The following is a 17,885-nucleotide window of genomic DNA, read 5'->3' on the forward strand; positions in this document are numbered from 1 at the left end:
TAATCGTCTCACGATCGTGTGATTATATCTGTATTTGATAAGGCAGCTCAATGATCCAGTCAAATACTGTGAGGTGCTTAAAATGCCTCATTCTACCAAATTCCCATTTTAAAAAATAGCATATTTTTAAACATGTTTTTAAAGTAAAGAAAATATCTTTTGCAGTTTGACAAATTTCCTTGAGTAATAATAATAAAACTAATAAAGCTGTAGCTGAACAGATGTGTCAAGAGATCTGTGATTTTAATCTCGGACCGGAGGAATGAATACGTTGTCTCAAAACGGAGATTAAACGGAGAACACATTCAGATCTGACAACAACATCGCAAACAGCTACTTCATGAGAGATTTAAGGCGAAGCGGCTAATAGAAAAATGTCAGTGGATGTGTTCGGAAAACGCTGAGACAGAGACAATGCTCCTGAGGTCTGCTAGGAATCTTGACAGCGACTGTACGTACATCTGATTTGCATATTTGTCTGTGCAAAAATCCAACGCTGTGCCGTCTGATTCGGAGGCAGACCTTATCTCTGTGTTTTTAGCTCAAAACCTGCCAATGACTGACTGTTAACCCTTCAGAAATTCATCATTTGGCCGCATTGATTAAAAGATGAGTGAACTTATTATGCATTAAAGCGTCATGTCAAAGCCCTGGCACGGCGAGATAGCGGCCTTATCTCTCCTCTACCTGATAAGAGACAACATGGGAGAGAGACGGGGCAGCGGTGGTGGCGGTGGCGGAGGAGGAGGAGGAGGAGGAGGAGGAGGAGGAGGAGGGGTGATGGAGAGGTAGAGGAAGAAGCAGAGCGGGAGGAGAGATACAAGACGGGAGGAAGGGGTGTAAAGGGTTGGTGGGAGGTGGAGAGGGCGGCTGTGGAGTTGTAATAAGAAGGGAGGGAGAGGAGAGGCAGCTACAGTACATTTAGAGCGGAGGGGAGGGGAGGAAGAAATTGAGAGGGATGGCAGAAGAGATGGGAGACAGTTCTGGGGCATCTAATGTTCCCTCTGTCATGGCATCAGCCTCTCTCCATTCACTCCTCTTCCTTACATCGCCTTTTTTTTTGTGCCTCCATTTGCATTTTTCGTTATTTTTTTTCTCCACCGTCCAATGGTCTGTCTCACTTTTTCCTTTTTTTTATTCTCTCCCTCCCTCTACTCCCCTCTCTCTCTCTCTCTCTCTCTCTCTCTCTTCGGAAGGTCTTTGAAGGGAGGTCATGAGGGAGACAATGCAAACACAGGCCCTCTGAATAGAGAATGGGAAGAGGACAGCTGTTGGAGATGACAGCGATGGCTGTTAAAACGCAATCTGTCTCTCTTCCCACCAGCCTGTTGCAGAACACACACACACATACACACACACACACTCACAGGCACGCATGTACACATACATTGCGGCTCACATCTTTTTCACGGAGGCCACGATGTCACGGCGACACTCCCAACTGTCAAACACAAGTGCGAGAGCACACACACACACTTAAGGGCATGTGTCATCACACACACACACACACACACACACGCACACATACATATGTAAATGCACACTCTCTGCATAATGCGCAGTGGCTGGTACATGAACAATGAGCACACGGTGAGACGTGTGACACTTGTGTACAGAATAACTATAACGATGGAATAACATCTTATTAAGTGCAGAGAGAGCCGTCCATGTCGTGCATCGTATCTAGCAGCACACTGTGAAAATACTCCACTATCAACATTACATAACACATTGGAGTATAGTACTGAGTACGCCACAATGATGATGATGATCCCACCATTCGCTTTGCTTTCTGGACTTAATGGAGCATATACTGCATATACATAACTAACTACATAATAACTATAACTGCATCTGGCTGCAGAGAAACAGCAGACGTTTATATGAGGCAGTGCATTCAGACTACATTATATTGAGTATGTTGCAACTTTTATAAATCAACTGTATAAAATCCATCATATTTCGAGTTGCTATGGCAGCGAGGATATTTCATACGCTTGTACTTTTAAAAAAGTTGTGCTAAAGTAGTAAGAAATCTCACCTATATAAGTGCATTTCTGCTTTAGTGGCGTGGCACATATAAAAATAAAATGAATCTGTATGATATTAAGAGGATCAGTTCATTCTCCTCTGCAGAACGAGCAGCATTCAGTATCATATCTGAATGCATCATTCTCAAAAGATGATCAGTCAATCTGCATTGGACTAGAATAATGTATTGCATTAAGAAAAATGTGTTTTGGGGACACTAAATGTCGTGAATATGTTAGAGTATCTGTCTACTGACTAATACAAGGTAAAACATCTCATCTCCATCTTTATAGACATATTTTTTTTAACACACAACAGTGTGTGTAGCAACAACATGACCTTTGTTAGAATCATAGCAACTGAATCCTGAACACCTGCGACAACCAGCATGTTTTCATCCAGTTTTCAGATCACAGGCTTATAAAATTTCACAAAAAGCAAAGCTGTATTGTTTTCCGACACGAGTATACGACGCATTTTAGAGCAGAAAAATATGATAATTTTGCTTGTTGTTATCAACTGTAATAATATAAAGAACACATCAGAAATACACCATTTTCGAATAGGCAAAAACCACAAATGTATACTGCTTTTTGCCCCAAACTGCATGTGATTATCATAAAGTGGCATGTGTGTAAAGAGGAGACTCGTGGGTACCCAGAGAACCCATTTTCATTCACATATCTGGAGGTCAGAAGTCAAGGGACACCTGTGAAAATCGGCATGTCAATTTTTTCTTGCCAAAATTTAGTGTAAGTTTGGAGCTTTATTTATGCTCCTATGTCACAAGCTAGTATGACATGGTTGGTACCAATGGATTCCTTAGGTTTTCTATTTGTATGTGATGCTGGTAACTTTACTCTAGCTTTAAAGCTGAGCCCGCTAGACGACGGAGGTAAATTTAAGAGGGAAGATATTTTTTTACCCCTATAAACGATATGGAAAAATATATACGATTGACATTTTTATATAATTTGGACGCTATATATCGCCCTATTACAAATGTTCTTAACTAGAGAAAAAAAGGGGAGAAAGGGGGAGAGACTAAAGTCTATTAGTCAACCAGTAATCAGCACAAACAGCTGACTGATGGATTCGGGGGGGTCGGACAAAGCAAAACAGGGAAGAGGAGGCTGGCTCTATCTCTGACCTCCACATCCACCCTGATGGAGGAGGAGGAGGAGGAGGAGGAGGACGGAGGGAAGAGGAAAAGCAAGAAATCTCAGGTACCAACGCTTCTCTGTCGTCCTTGTTGATGTGTGTGTGTGTGTGTGTGTGTGTGTTTGAATGTGTGAGCGGTATCTCAGGCCCCATACTCCACTGACAGCGGGAGATAAACATAGGCCTGTGCTACTGACCACATGATTTATCAACATGAATTTCACCCCCATCCTCTATCTCTCTCTCTCCACCGCTCTCTCTCTCCGTCTCCCTCCTTCACTTTCTCTCTCTTGTGCTGTAGTCTCACACAAAAACACACACACACACAGTAGTCCCACTCATTAACTGTCAAAACGCACTAATGAGAAATAAAGAGATTGTCTGAGTATATTGGATGGAGGTGAAAGAGCAGAATACCAGCAGACACAAAAGAGGGAAATGAAACAAAGACAAAGAAAGAAAGGGGGGAGGCAGACAAAGAGAAACTTATTTTAGCTGAAGATGAGATGAAAAAAAACAACACTTAGCAGGACTATTTATTATAGTTGTTAAATATTTGAGAGTAAACAACGAGCGAGCTGCGTTATAGTAAAAAGCTATCAAATACATTTAAGAAACGCTTGCATTAAATCTGCTTTGCCTTGCAGCGAAAGAAATAATCACAGCTAGAGAGCCTCACACACACACATACACACATATGAGCACACACACACACACCTTACAATTAGACGGTTCCCTCTGCTCGGTTTGTGTGAGGGGGCTCTGGTGTTGAAAAGGGTGTTAACACCTTGTCTTCCTGCCTCCTTGCTCCTTCCTTCCTTTATTTCTCCTGCGTTACCCTCTCGGCTCAGCCCCCCACTCGGAGCCAGATTTGGGCAAAAGGTGCCAGACACTCGGAGCCAGACTAGGGACTCGCTCTGCTGGAGATGGAGAAGGAGAAGAAGAAAGAAATAATGATGTAAGGAGGGCTGGAGGTATGTGTGTGTGTGTGTGTGTGTGTAGGAGTGGTCCTCGCTGTGTCTTGCTCGTACAAGTGTTAGCTTGTTTACTCACTGTTTGGACTGTGTTGATTGTCCCCCAACAACCTCGCTTTGCTTGATGAGTTTGACTTCTCGGAGGTGCTAACTAGGACGCAGATGCTTCAGTATATATATAGCGTTTCCCTCGCCACTCTCTACTTTATGTTTCTTGCTTGTAATGAACCAATCAGAGGGACCCTGAACACTATTGCCAAAACATGTGATGATGATAAAAATACACTGAGTTGCACCATCGAAACAACTGCTGCCTTTCCTCTTACATTTTTATTTCTATAATCCTGGTTTCATATTTATGATTTCCCTTATTTGCTCCCATATTTCAGTCATCCTGATTTCCTAGTTGCTCTATCAGCTTCACATGCACAATGCATCCACATCACAGTAAGAGAAAATCAAGCTACCTATAATAAACCTCACCAGATGACGACTGCCAGGACAGACGTAGGGCCGGCGCTCACAGGTGTGTGATGAAGTTCATTGGAAAGTTAATTTACTCAAGTACTTGTACTTTACTTGAGTATTTCCATTTAATGCCACTTCATACTTCTACTCCACTACATCTCAGAGGTAAATATTGTACTTTTTACTCCACTACATTTGTCTGACAGCTTTAGTTACTTTACAGATTACAATGTTTCATCCCCTTCCTGTCCAATGAAAATCACGTATTTAAATGTATGTAGAAAATTAAAACAAGCTAAAATAAAATTTAGAACAACACAGGTATAAAATACAATAATAAAAGTTATAGTGCAGTGTAATAAATATTTGATTTAATAAAAAGTAGCAGCAAACAGAAAAGTCTTTAGCCTTGATTTCAAAGAGCTGGGAGTTGCAGTTTTCTGGGAATTTGTTTCAGATAAATGGTGATGCATAAAAAAAGGAAAGTACATTTTTTGTTGATACATGCTTTTACTTAAAGGAGCAGTGTGTTGGATTTAGTGGCATCTAGTGGTGTGGTTGCAGATTGCAACCAACTTCAGCTCACTCTTCCCTTTCCAAGCGTGTCGGAGAACTACGGTGGCCTTCAGGTAACGTAAAAACATGAAAGTGTGTCTCTAGAGGCGGTGTTTGGTTTGTCCGTTCTGGGCTACTGTAGAAACATGGCGGAGCAACAAGAAGAGGACTCCGTGAAGAGGACCCGCTCCCTATGCAGATATGAAAGGTTCATTCTAAGCTAACGAAAACATGCAGTGTGTTCCAATCGGCGTACTTCTGTACTTACACTTACTATTTTGAGTGCATAAGTGCGTTCACACTGGGAAGTACGGCAAAATGCAGTGCACTCAAAGTACCCGGATGTTGTACTCAAAGCGGTCAGATCGTTGAGTGTGGAACGCTGGACACTTTCCACACTCAACTGTCGCCATCTTGGCTACGTAGCTGAAGCGGCGGAGCCACGACCACTATTCAAACATACGTAGATAACAGAATAAAACAATACAATACGTAAACATACCGGTGCATTTTCAGCCAACAGGAGGACACATCGTAGGCGCAGGCGACGACGTTTGAAACGTAGTTTCCACTCTGCTTTCATTTTTTTTCAGAAGATATTTTGGCGGGTAGCGAGCCGCGGTCAAATGTTGCAATCGTCATTTCCGGTCAGTACGCCGCAGAGTATTCAATTTGAGACGACCCTACCCCGCTGAAATTTATGCACTACTCAAGTGAGTACAGAGTGCACAAAGAGCACTACATTGAAGTGTACTTCTGGAAGTACGCGGATTGGAACACACTCACAATGAGTCTTCGTTTCAGGTGATTATACATTAATGAAAACATAGTTATTTATGTTATCTTCCATTTCTGCCAATAGATCCCCCGAAATGTTACACACTGGACCTTTAAGTAATGTTTTGAATGCATGACGTTGACTAGTAGTGGAGTATTTTCACAGTGTGGTATTAGTGCTTTTACTTAAGTAAAGGATCTGAATATTTCTTCCATTACTGATGCAGTTGCACTTAAGTATATGCTTAAGTAAATTTAATTCTTAGCATTTCATGTGTCTTTATTGTCATAATGATGTTTAAGAAATGACGGTGAAGTGCAGAATCCGGCCTGAATAGATGGTGGACGGTCTCAGTCTTCACCTCCTGTAATTATTTCTACCCAGCAGTCACTAAAACTTACACCTCATCACTGTTAAAAAAAAAAAAATACATAAAAAAAAAGTCCAGTCATTCTATTTTTGGACCTTATCCACTTTGTGCACACAGTGTGTATTGATTAGGACTGTTTTTAACAGACTGCTGTGAGGTCCATTAACCTGTGGTGATGACAAAGCATTAAGAGACTAATGTGTCCCCGGGGGACTGGAGGGCCAGAGAAGGATGAGTAGGACAGCTCAGCAGACAACGCCGCTCGGCTTCTTTTATCAGAGCACAAGGACTTTAAAGTGGTTAAAGGCTGTGAAGATGATGCCTTTCTGGGACTCACATTTACGTCCATGTTTATGTGTATTCTGTGGCATTGCACATGCTCTGACCAACATGTACAATCTAATGCTAAATCTATTAACTGCACAAACACACCGACGCTGCACTGGACAGAAGTAGAAAATCTCATCCAGCTATTTTACTCCAATCAGAGCACAATATGTTCTTTTAAATTAATCTCAAGAAGTCACAAATATTTGGTTTCATTCTTTAAAAAGGCTCATTAGTTACAGCTGGAATCTTTAGCTTTAAGCAAACGTTAAAAGGATAACTGTGTTTTATTGGATGTTGTGTTTCATGTTAAAAGTTTTGACAATAAATTCATTCTTATCTGCTATGATAAAAATGCACTCATGGTACGTGTCCACAGGGGTGTTTTTTATCGCGAGGGGACGCGACGCTTCCCAGCATTGGACGCTTGGTGTGCTGTCCCTAGAAACAAGGCACTCGGCTTCTGATTGGACGAACACTTTCCCGCCGTTGGCTGCTGCTCCCAGCTTTCAAACCGGAACCAGTATGGAGGCTCGTTTACAACAGACAGTTTTTGGTAATAACTTTAAAGTTCACTTTGGTCGTTCTCTTCCCAAAAGGTTGATTTTAACCTGTCTGATCATCTGACTTCTTGCGTTTCCTTCATTATCTTAGTGATATTAACGATACGAACGATGGTCAAAATGAGGAAAATAAGAACCAAGTTGTAATAAAGCGTAATAATCCTTCATGAGCTGGTGGAAAAGACAGAAAGATGAAGGTTTATGAAGACAGTTATCTAGAAAGTATTCAATGAGCGGACTGTGCAGGGTGAAGAATAAGGATTCATTTATGGTTAAATTGTTTGTTGTCCTTTCAGATATTAATTCTGCGCCTGTGGCGAGCATCACGCAAATACAACCATGTATGTGTCCTTCTGTCATCCACCCACTTTCTTTATTTCATGCTCAGCTGGGAAGCCATGTCGTCTCTGTGACTGTATTAATATTCAATCACAACATCTGCGGGATGAAACTGTGCTTCTTCAAATTACTTCTCTCCATGTTGTGTTGATTATTTTCTATATTTAAAAGACACATGAAAAGCGGCGCGGTGATGCCTCAGAGAAACTCTTTCACACTTTTATCTTTTCATTTTTTAGCAGTGGACTCCTTTTTCCAGCCTCCCTTATTTCCTCATCAGATTCCCTCCCTCCATAATTACCACTTATTAATCTTAAATGAGAGCCCTAACACGTTGCATGGTTTTAATACAGCCTGTTAATATGAGAGTTAATTTATGGGGTGTGGGTGGGACGGAGGGGATGATGGAATGAGTGTCGTCCATCACAGAAATCATTAGAGACTGGAAGCTCTCTTTCACTCTCACTCTATCAAAGAGAGAGACGCTCAGTGACTCCTTTAGCGCGCCAGTGAAGCATAACAATTGTGCATTTTGCGATAAAAGCAACAAATTCGGCACAGGCGTAGGTTTTTATGTTATGAGAAGATATAGATATCGGGGAGCTGCAATTTTGGCACCTGAGGGCCAAATAGGCGCTAAATAGGGATGCACCGATACCATTTTTTTCGGACCGAGTACAAGTACATTTGGGTACTCGCCGATACCGAGTACCGATACGATTACCGATACGGGTACTTTTCTGTGCCAAAAGACCCTCGTTAGCGACACACGGCAGATTAGATCATCTTTTAAATCTTTTTAAAAAATTGTAAGGGTGCTTTTTAAAGCTTTTAATCTGAGAAAAAGCATGAAAACCAAATAAAAGGAGCATGGCCACTTCAGGGTCAAACTTCACCGCCTTGCCTTCATTCATGATAGAATGAGAACCTCTAGAACAGCAAGATCTTCAGCTTTCCATCGGTGCATTTCACTTTTCATTAGCAGTAAAATTTTTGCTTTTAATACAAAATGCACAGTTGTTATGAATATTTTGAGCTTAGCTGCCCCACTACTTCTCCACTAAAAGCTGATGACACACAGGTGAGTGTCGGCTAAACCTTAAAACTAACGGCGAGCCTGGACCACAAGACGGAAAAAGAATATTTTAAAAACTTCTGTAAGTACAGTAGGAGCACGTTTCAAGTGTAAATAGGAAATCTGGAGAAAATATATTCCTCCTTCTCCACTTACACTCTTTCTTTCCTTCTCTTCCCCAATTTCCTTTCTTCTCCTCTCCAATCCTGTCTTTGTGTTGTGTGCCCCATTTCAGAGGCTTTTCAGCAGCTGAAGTGGCGCTTGGCTATGCTGAAGTGTCTGCACTGCTGTGCCTGAGCCTGCAATTCAACGACTGTATGTGTGTGCGTGTGTGTGTGTGTGTGTGTGTGTGCCCGAGCCTGCAATTCACCAATTTCACCGCTAATTAGCCCACAAAGGCTACCGGCAGGGAGGAGAAGAGGAGGAGGAGGAGGGAGAAGAGGGTGGAGAGGGGTGGCATACGCGGGAGGTCCAGGCCTGAGGGGGGGCGGCGACGCTGGCACAGCTGAGACACATATCACGGGACCAGACAGACGCCTTTGTGTGTGTGTGTGTGTGTGATGGCGGAGGCGAGCGTATGTCTGTCAGTGTATCTGTAGCGGTGTGTCGGAGCATGTATCCCATGGCCACTCTCTCTTGCTCTGGCGACGGCTGGGTTGGTTGCAGCTGTAGTTCAGCGAGTCTTAACTCCTGAGGCTGGTCCCAGCATGCCCAGCAGTCCCACTACGCCTACTGGCATAGGCTGCTGGTCCTCTGCCATCACTACCTCTCCATGTGTGTGTGAGTGTGTGTTTAGGGGAGAGCGGAAGAGAAAGAGAGAGAGAGAGAGAGAGAGAGAGAGAGGGATTCACATCCCTCTTGCCAATTGTTTTACTCGGCATCAGACAGGGGCCTTCCAGGGAGGCAGGCTGCCTGGCAGTCGGCCACCAGAGCGGTGGAGTTGCTCCAATGTTTTGGTTTTTATTTGTTTGTTTCAGTGTGGTCTGTTTGTTCTGCCTATTCACACACATGTACATGTCTATTTACATATATACACATGAATATACTGTACATGTACTTGCATATATTTTACATGTAGACCATTTTATAAGCAGAAACATAAATTAATACTCAAGTCACATGATCTTATTGCGATTTTAAACATTTTGGCGATAAGGCATAAGACATTTATTACCTATTTTCAACTACTAACTTATGCTGTTTCTCAACATCTTTTTTTATCTAATAAGGTACAGTTTTCACTCTGTTCATCTCAGAGTTTTCATTCCCATATCTTGAGGTCAGAGGTCAAGAGACCCCTTTGAAAATGGACATGCTAGTTTTTCCTCGCCAAAATTGAAGGTAAGTTTGGAGCGTTATTTAACCTCCTTCACGACTAGCTAGTATGACATGGTTGGTACCAATGGATTCATTAGTTTTTGTAGTTTCATATGATGTCAGTATCTTCTTCTAGCTTTAAAACTGAGCCCAGAAGCAACCTGGAAATACATGTACAGTATATGTATACGCAAAGAATGATATTGTCTATACATGTATGTGAATACATGTGTGTTTGGGTATATACATTATGTACATATCCTGTGTGTAAATGTACAGTATTTGTATGTGCATATATCTACATACATGTATATATACTGCATATGCATGTACATGGGAGTATATTTTCAGCAAAGGTGACGTGTGTACACGTGAAAGCTTATGTGCATATTCATGTTGCTGACAGATGTACAGCAGTACTATTGGAAATAATCTGACAGCAGGATAAATATGATCAATATGATCAATATGATGAAGGATATTTAAACCTGCAACAAGCTAAGCTACTGCTGACTCATCAAAACTGAAAACATTCCCATACGGACTCCACACCTCCGGGCTGATTACCACTTCATATGTGTTGTTTTATTAAACATGTTATTAACGCTGCATCATGTTTCAGATGTCCATCCTGTCTGTGAAAAAAGTGGTATCGGTGCATCCCTAGTTAAAAATGCAGAGCTCTAGGCCACACTTTGGCGAGACTCGTAAAATAAAAATAAAAAAACGTTAATGCGCGCAGCCGTTAACCCGGTTTGGATGGACAAGAATCTGGCAATACGATACGTATCATGATACTGGGGTAACGATTCGATATATTGCGATACTGTAAGCAAGACAATATATTGTGATTTTTCTAAATTACATTTTTTGGAAAACTTTCAAATAGAAATTATGGGAACGCTTCATAACCCACCAAACAGAATCAAAGTATAGAGACACATTTGACTGGAAAAAAAAAGGAACTTTACTGATTGACAATTTTCTCCAGATGGCCATTTAGCCGGCTGGAGCAGAAAGGGGCTCGGCTCTGTGTGTGTGAGTGATGGCTTCCTTGCCCTGTCTCTTCTCCCGGCTCACCACTGATGGATTAAAGCTCTGGACAGGTTTCAGCCCTATTGATCTCACCTGCCACGGCTGCTCACATCAGCTGGTGTGAGGGGGATCAGATGGGATAGAGAGCATGAGGAGGGGGGGGGAGGTTTAAGGATGGTTTCACACTTGGCCGGTTTCAACTTTTTAGGTGAACTCGGGGTGATTAATCAGCATGTTTTGTCAGCATTAACTGTCCGACTCTGAAACCCTGGAAACAAGGAAAATCTGAGAATTAATAGAAAAAGGGAGAAGTTGATGCTAATTACCACGAGGTCTGTAGAGGGAGTGGGAGGAAGCTATTTACTAATTAAATGAGCCGACCTATTTCTACACTAAATGAGACACATCTTGTTTGCTGGTGTTTTAACCCTCATCCTACCAACATATTTAACATACAAGGACTATTAGCTGAATAAACTAACAACCATCTTCCCAAAATATTATTAGTTATGTAATTAATGTCATCTGAAGAAAACAAAACAGGTTATTATTTTAAGAAAGTGACAGCTAATTTGTGTAAAACAAATACAGACAGAGCACATGAATAAGTGTGTCTGCTGTATCGGTGTCTGTCTCCTTCAAAATGACTGCATAGACACCAATATATTGGTATTTAATAAAACACTAATTACAACAGAAACAGAAAACAATTATGTGAAGTCATTAGGAAGAAATTGATTGACAAAGTCATGAAAAATTGGAAAGATAGAATAAAGCACCTGTGAGATATAACATAAAATATACCTCTGGAGTCATAAAACGAGGCTGTCTATGCAGTACAAAGGTGCAAATATTTTAGAAATTGGTGCTACATGTCCAGAGAAAACAGAGAAAAAAGGGCTGTGTGATATTGTCTTTCGCTCAAAAGGTAGAAAACTACAACACCCAGAATGCACTGGGCTTATTGCCCCCAACATCACTCCCAGGCCGCTCCCCTAGGCCTTCACTTGAGCTTCCGGCGTGTCTAAATATCATTATTTCGGCTTGCTGGAGTATGAAAAACTTCGTAGACAACGTCTGTTTGTTTACAAAACCGTGTTATTCACATTGGTGTCGACTTGCCTTGTTCTCGGGTGCAAGGAGTGGAAGAGGAAACAGCGTACGCCTAGGAGGACTACATCTAAACTTGATCAGCATCGTTAGATATTGTGCTTTAATTCTAATTTAAAAAAAAGTTAACCTCTAAATAAAGATAAGAAAAGAAATAAGACTGACTATGCTAGTGGCTCTCTGAGACCGTACTTAGTCCCTAACGTTCACCATCTAAGTTCAGAATATTAGCATGCTGACATCTGCTAATTAACAGTAAACACAGAGGCTGATGGGAATGTCATTCGTTTTGCAGGTATTTGTTGATAAATCAAAGTACGGCTGGGCGATATGGCCAAAATCTTCTATCCCGATATCAGTCATTTCATATCTTGATAACCATATATGTCGCGTAATGTAATTTAATAAATAAATAGTCCATATTAAATATAACCACATGGTAAAGCCTATTTCTGTATACTCCTGCATGAATTAAATACTTGACAAATAAGTATTTTCTCATTTTTAAATTGTGAAATTATAGAGAAAAAACAAATAAATATAGACTTAGCTTGTATCGCGATAGAAACTATAGAAAAATACATATATGATGGAGATTTTTATGTTGTTTTGATGATATATTTTATTATACTGCCCAACCCTAAAGCAAAAAAATTGACAAATTAAACTGACTATGCCGCTATAAAAAGTTACGGGATCACCAAAGTGATATAATATTAATATCTGATCCATCCAGTAGTTGTTAACATATTACAGTCGACCACACTGCTAGAAATATTAAAGACAAGTAGAGACGTCATTAAAGTTGAGAAAATTATTTCTAGTCCTCCTCAAAGACAACTCATTTTGTCCTCGCATCACTTTTTTGGCGCTCTCCAAGATAACTGCGAGCACGTGTGAAAACACCCCGGGGCCGTGTTTGTCACCGCAGATTCACTATCGAGACTCATTCTCCGTGCGGTGGACTATCACCATCCTCCATGCTGGCTTATCTAACTAACTGATAAATAACACAGTCTGTCACAACGATAACAAGGTCAATTCAATAGGCTGACCAACAGCAATGTTTTCCCTAAAGCGTTAAGCAGTCACATCTGATGCCTGCGCTGACCTCCATGCTAATGAACAAAACACAGAGACGGAGAGAGAGGGAGGGAGAGAAAGAGAGGGAGAGCAAATGAATATGAATGAAAGGCAAATCTATCAGAAACACGCCTCCTTTAAATAACCCCCTCCCTCATTCCCCTCCTCCACTCCTTCCCTCACGCTGCCACCCCCTCCACCCTGTTATATTTTATTCTCCAACGCGTGGTGAATTTAATAAATATATGCAAATGTGTGCTGTGGAACATGACGAGTGTAAATCAGGCGAGGATGTTCTTTGAGCGCTGCCGAGATTGAGGCTGAGAGCTGACCCCGGGTTAATCATTTTTCACTTCCCTATCGCATTCAATTCTGCTGCCTCTGTGCGTGTCCATGTGTGTGCGTGTGTGTGTGCATGTAATGTGGCATGTGTGTGTGTGCATCCGTGCCGTGCTGGTGGAGCCAATACACAATTCATTACAAACTTTGTACACATGATTAGGAAAATATTTGCTTTCAAATTTATGCAAAATGTGGATTTTGGTATTTCAAAAGTTTGCTTTAAATTTATTTCTTTAGCGGTTTTTTATTTGCACATTTTAATTGAAGTGACAGCAGGTCTCCTCTAACTGCACTTTGATTGTGATTTTAAAGGGTTTCATTGCAGCGATCACGAGGTGAGGAGATCTAATGTTATGTGTGGCGTCTTGCAAAGCTAAAAAAGAAGACTCATCCTAAACCAGTCAGATTTAGTGACGTGTTGCACAGACTTAAATCATCCTAATGTTTATTTAAAGCTCGTGTTTTGTCCCCCTGTTGTTAGATTGTTGATTGTGGAGTAAACAACACGATGCTAACACGCTATCGGCGCTGTAAATGCACCAGGTGCGTAATGACGGCGGCCTCCTGGACTGCCGCGTATAATTACTTGTCTTACAGTGCAGGCCTGCAAAAAATGTTCACACATGGCTGGCCAGTTTGACAGAGCAGCCAGAGCGCGCCTATTTCATGTTGAGATGTATATCACACACTACTGTGCTTGCTCCAACTGTATATAGATTAGTATTTTAAAGTACACGAGTAGCTGGCTGATCATTTGTCTTTCTAAATGTAGCAACGCACAGCTGGAATTACATGACCTCTCAGGAGACATATTTAACTGTGACTGTAGCTGTGGAGGTCAGGTATGGTACGGTATAGCATGCTTTAACTGCAGTGAGTCACAGTGTACCATGCTGAGCAGAGTTTATTAAGAGAGGGCTAAAAGTCTCAACCGGGAAACCAAGAAGCTATTTAACCTCTTCCACCCCATGCTTTCTCTTAAACCTACATTAACTGGTTCTTTCAGTTACGTAGCAACATTAGAATTTGTTTGGAGTCATGTCGGCAACCTGATAAATGTACGTCCAATACTTTCTCTCCTTTTAGCTCCGTTTTGTTCTCCACCAACTGCAAGGGAAATATCGCAGAATCAGAATCCCGTTTATTGCCAATTAGGTTTCACATACAGGGAATTTGCTTTGGTGTATTGGCGCATAACACAAACATGGTACGAGGAAATATAATAAAAAAAAATAAAAAGTACAAAAATCAAGAAAGTGAAAATTACAATAAAAATATTTTTAAAAAATAATAATATATATATACAATATATCTGAATTCAAAAGGAAAGCTGTATGGAAAATTACAATGAAAATGTGAATAAAATACTACAAACATATGTACAATATATCTGAAATAAAATGAAAGAACTGCAGTTTTTAGAAGTAGTAGTTTTGTGCAGAAATGTGTATGTATACATTATTATGGGCCTTAATGTCTGCCACCTATCCTGTAAAATGCATTTATCAGCTGTTTTTTATTCATATTACATTTGCTGTCCACTCACCTAGGTCTATCTATTATTTTTTTTTCTCTATAATTTCAACTGTTATGTTCATTTTGCACTAAAATTCTTAATAAAATGAGAAAATACTTAATATTGTCAAGTATTTAATTCATACAGGAGTTTACAAAAATACCATGTGGTTATTTCATATTTATTTATTCAATTACCAGAACAAAATGCTATATCGTGATATATATATATCGTTATCGAGATATGAAATCGGGATAGACGATTTTGGCTATATTGCCCAAAACAGTAAAGTTGTGTGCCAGAAAACCAAAACAATGAGCTGAAAGATACTAAAATGTTCCATATAGCTGAAGGGAACTGCAGAGTCGGGTGATAATCCTCTGTGGGTACATCCAACGCCTTTCACATATGCAAAGCTATTTGATCCCATGTCAATATAAAAATATTAGTTATAGCATCTTTCATGTAGATATAAAGTAGGAGACACTATCAATGCTAAGTCATGAATTGAGTATTGATGCTGGTGTCATTGAACCTTCTCCTGCTATTGTCTGCAATCACCTTCAATCACCGTGTTTACGCCAGAGAAGAAGTCATTAAATGAAAGTAGTAAAAAAGAACGTGCACCATCATTTCACATTTTGAATCAACTGCAATAGAAATAAATATTCTAGATGTCTTTTGAATCATTTTATACAGATTGTTCAAGTAATTCAGCTTAAAAAAAAAAACTTTAAGGTCGTTATTGAACCATGCAAACATGGCCCCTTATGTGTTTGTAATAATAAACTCAGTGCAGGTTGTGTTTAGGTGTCAGTCGTCTCAGTTTCTGCTGAGCTCAGAGGTCACTGCCACTTGGAGTTTTGCTGCTAATAAATTCCTTTTCTAACTTTTCAGCTCGGATGAATACATCAGCTAATATCTAACAGATAAGACGCCTCTCTGTTGTCTGATCTCTGCCCCTTGGCCATGTTTACTGTCCTTTCAAAGACTGACTACTGATATGCTCCCATCACCTGTGCAGAGTCAAAACCCAAAGTCTACAGCTTTTCTTTAGCAACGAGTTAGTAATCTCCAAGTGATGGCGGAGCTACGTTTGCAGTTTGCATTCCTGCAATCATCCATCTGCTGCTATATGGCTTCTTATGATGTCTTCGATAAACATTTTACAAAATAGCATACAGCAGTCCAGACAAATGTTCAACTGTAAATCCTTATTCTGCATCGAAGGCGGCCGACGTGGCAGGACAGTAAAGAACACTGAGCTGTTTCTATTCGTCTTTTATGAAAGATTAGAGAACTAAATCGACTGGCTGCTCGTTTTCGTTGACTTGTGTCGCATAAAGCTGAGAAACGATGACAACAGCATCATTGTGGCGCTTCACAAGTAGCACGTACTGTCTAAATTAAAAAATGTCCGCTGCTCACACCACACATCATATGTGCAGCATTGTGTGGCTGTTTAAAATGAACATATTTAACATTGTGTAATAGCATTACTGCTTGCTGACATGCAGAAATGAGTCTGTGGCTCAGCTCATTCAGTAGCATTGCACTTTTTGCAACTAAACTAAAACTTCCCTCAACACTTCATCACAGCTGTGTGACACAACTGGAACTATTGAAGGTTAAATTAAAAATCCAAAACCAACAATGAATTGATCTAACAAGTATCCAAAGCCTGAAAACCTATTAAAAACACATCAATGAGCCACACTGTTGCACTGGGTGACATGTTCCTTCATCACCATGAACACACACACCGACTCAATCCCACACACACCGTCCTGCTGCCACAAATACTCACTAATGCACCAAATCCATGGCTGAAAATAATCCCCCCAAAAAGCACCAATTACTCCTGTTTGAATCCTTAAATGCATTTTGGGTAACACTTTTCCTTAACCCCCTTATTGTCATTTGTAAGCAGTAAACATTTCTATAAAAAAAAGGTATTTGCAAGCAGATATGTATTAATGTATTTGTCAAAAACCATAATTCCTCCTGTGGATCCACCCACAAGTGGAGGCTGGTGTATAAACATTGTGTAACATTGTGTAATAATATTCTACAATTTAATTTAGCAGACGCTTTTGTCCAAAGCAACGTACATCTGAGAGTTCGTACAACACAAGCAAGGATCTAGATAGGAGGGAACAACGTGAGTAAGTGCCAACAACAGCTTCAAGTCCGATCGGACCGAGGTGCCGACAGGCAACGCACAGAGACGATGCACAGGGTGGATAGAAGCAGATTCTTTGTCATCATCATCATTAACATCAACAACGTCATCGATATCATCATGAATATCCTAAACAACATCCTCAATATCATTGTCATCAATATAATATACACTCACCGGCCACTTTATTAGGTACACCTTGCTAGTACTGGGTGATCTTCTGCTGCTGTAGCCCATCTGCTTCAAGGTTGGACGTGTTGTGCGTTCAGAGATGGTATTCTGCATACCTTGGTTGTAACGAGTGGTTATTTGAGTTACTGTTTCCTTTCTATCATCTCCAACCACTCTGCCCATTCTCCTCTGACCTCTGACATCAACAAGGCATTTCCGTCCACACAACTGCCGCTCACTGGATCTGTTCTCTTGTTCGGACCATTCTCTGTAAACCCTAGAGATGGTTGTGCGTGAAAATCCCAGTAGATCAGCAGTTTTTGAAATACTCAGACCAGCCCGTCTGGCACCAACAACCATGCCACGTTCAAAGTCACTTAAATCCCCTTTCTTCCCCATTCTGATGCTCGGTTTGAACTTCAGCAAGTCGTCTTCACCACGTCTAGATGCCTAAATGCATTGAGCTGCTGCCATGTGATTGGCTGATT

At 40.7% G+C, this 17,885-nt stretch overlaps 1 protein-coding gene across 1 annotated transcript in view; it reads right to left on the reverse strand.

Annotated features, from left to right (window-relative positions):
- The window catches only part of lhx5 (LIM homeobox 5), a 77,766-nt gene that overhangs the window by 55,856 nt on the left and 4,025 nt on the right, over window positions 1–17,885 (reverse strand). Inside the window, exon 2 of the mRNA XM_074617171.1 lies at window positions 3,910–4,112. The gene's annotated coding sequence lies outside the window, so the exon portion shown is untranslated. The remainder of the gene's footprint in view (window positions 1–3,909; window positions 4,113–17,885) is intronic.

This window comes from Sebastes fasciatus, chromosome 19 (genome assembly GCF_043250625.1).
Source record: "Sebastes fasciatus isolate fSebFas1 chromosome 19, fSebFas1.pri, whole genome shotgun sequence".
Classification (NCBI taxonomy): Eukaryota; Metazoa; Chordata; class Actinopteri; order Perciformes; family Sebastidae; genus Sebastes; species Sebastes fasciatus.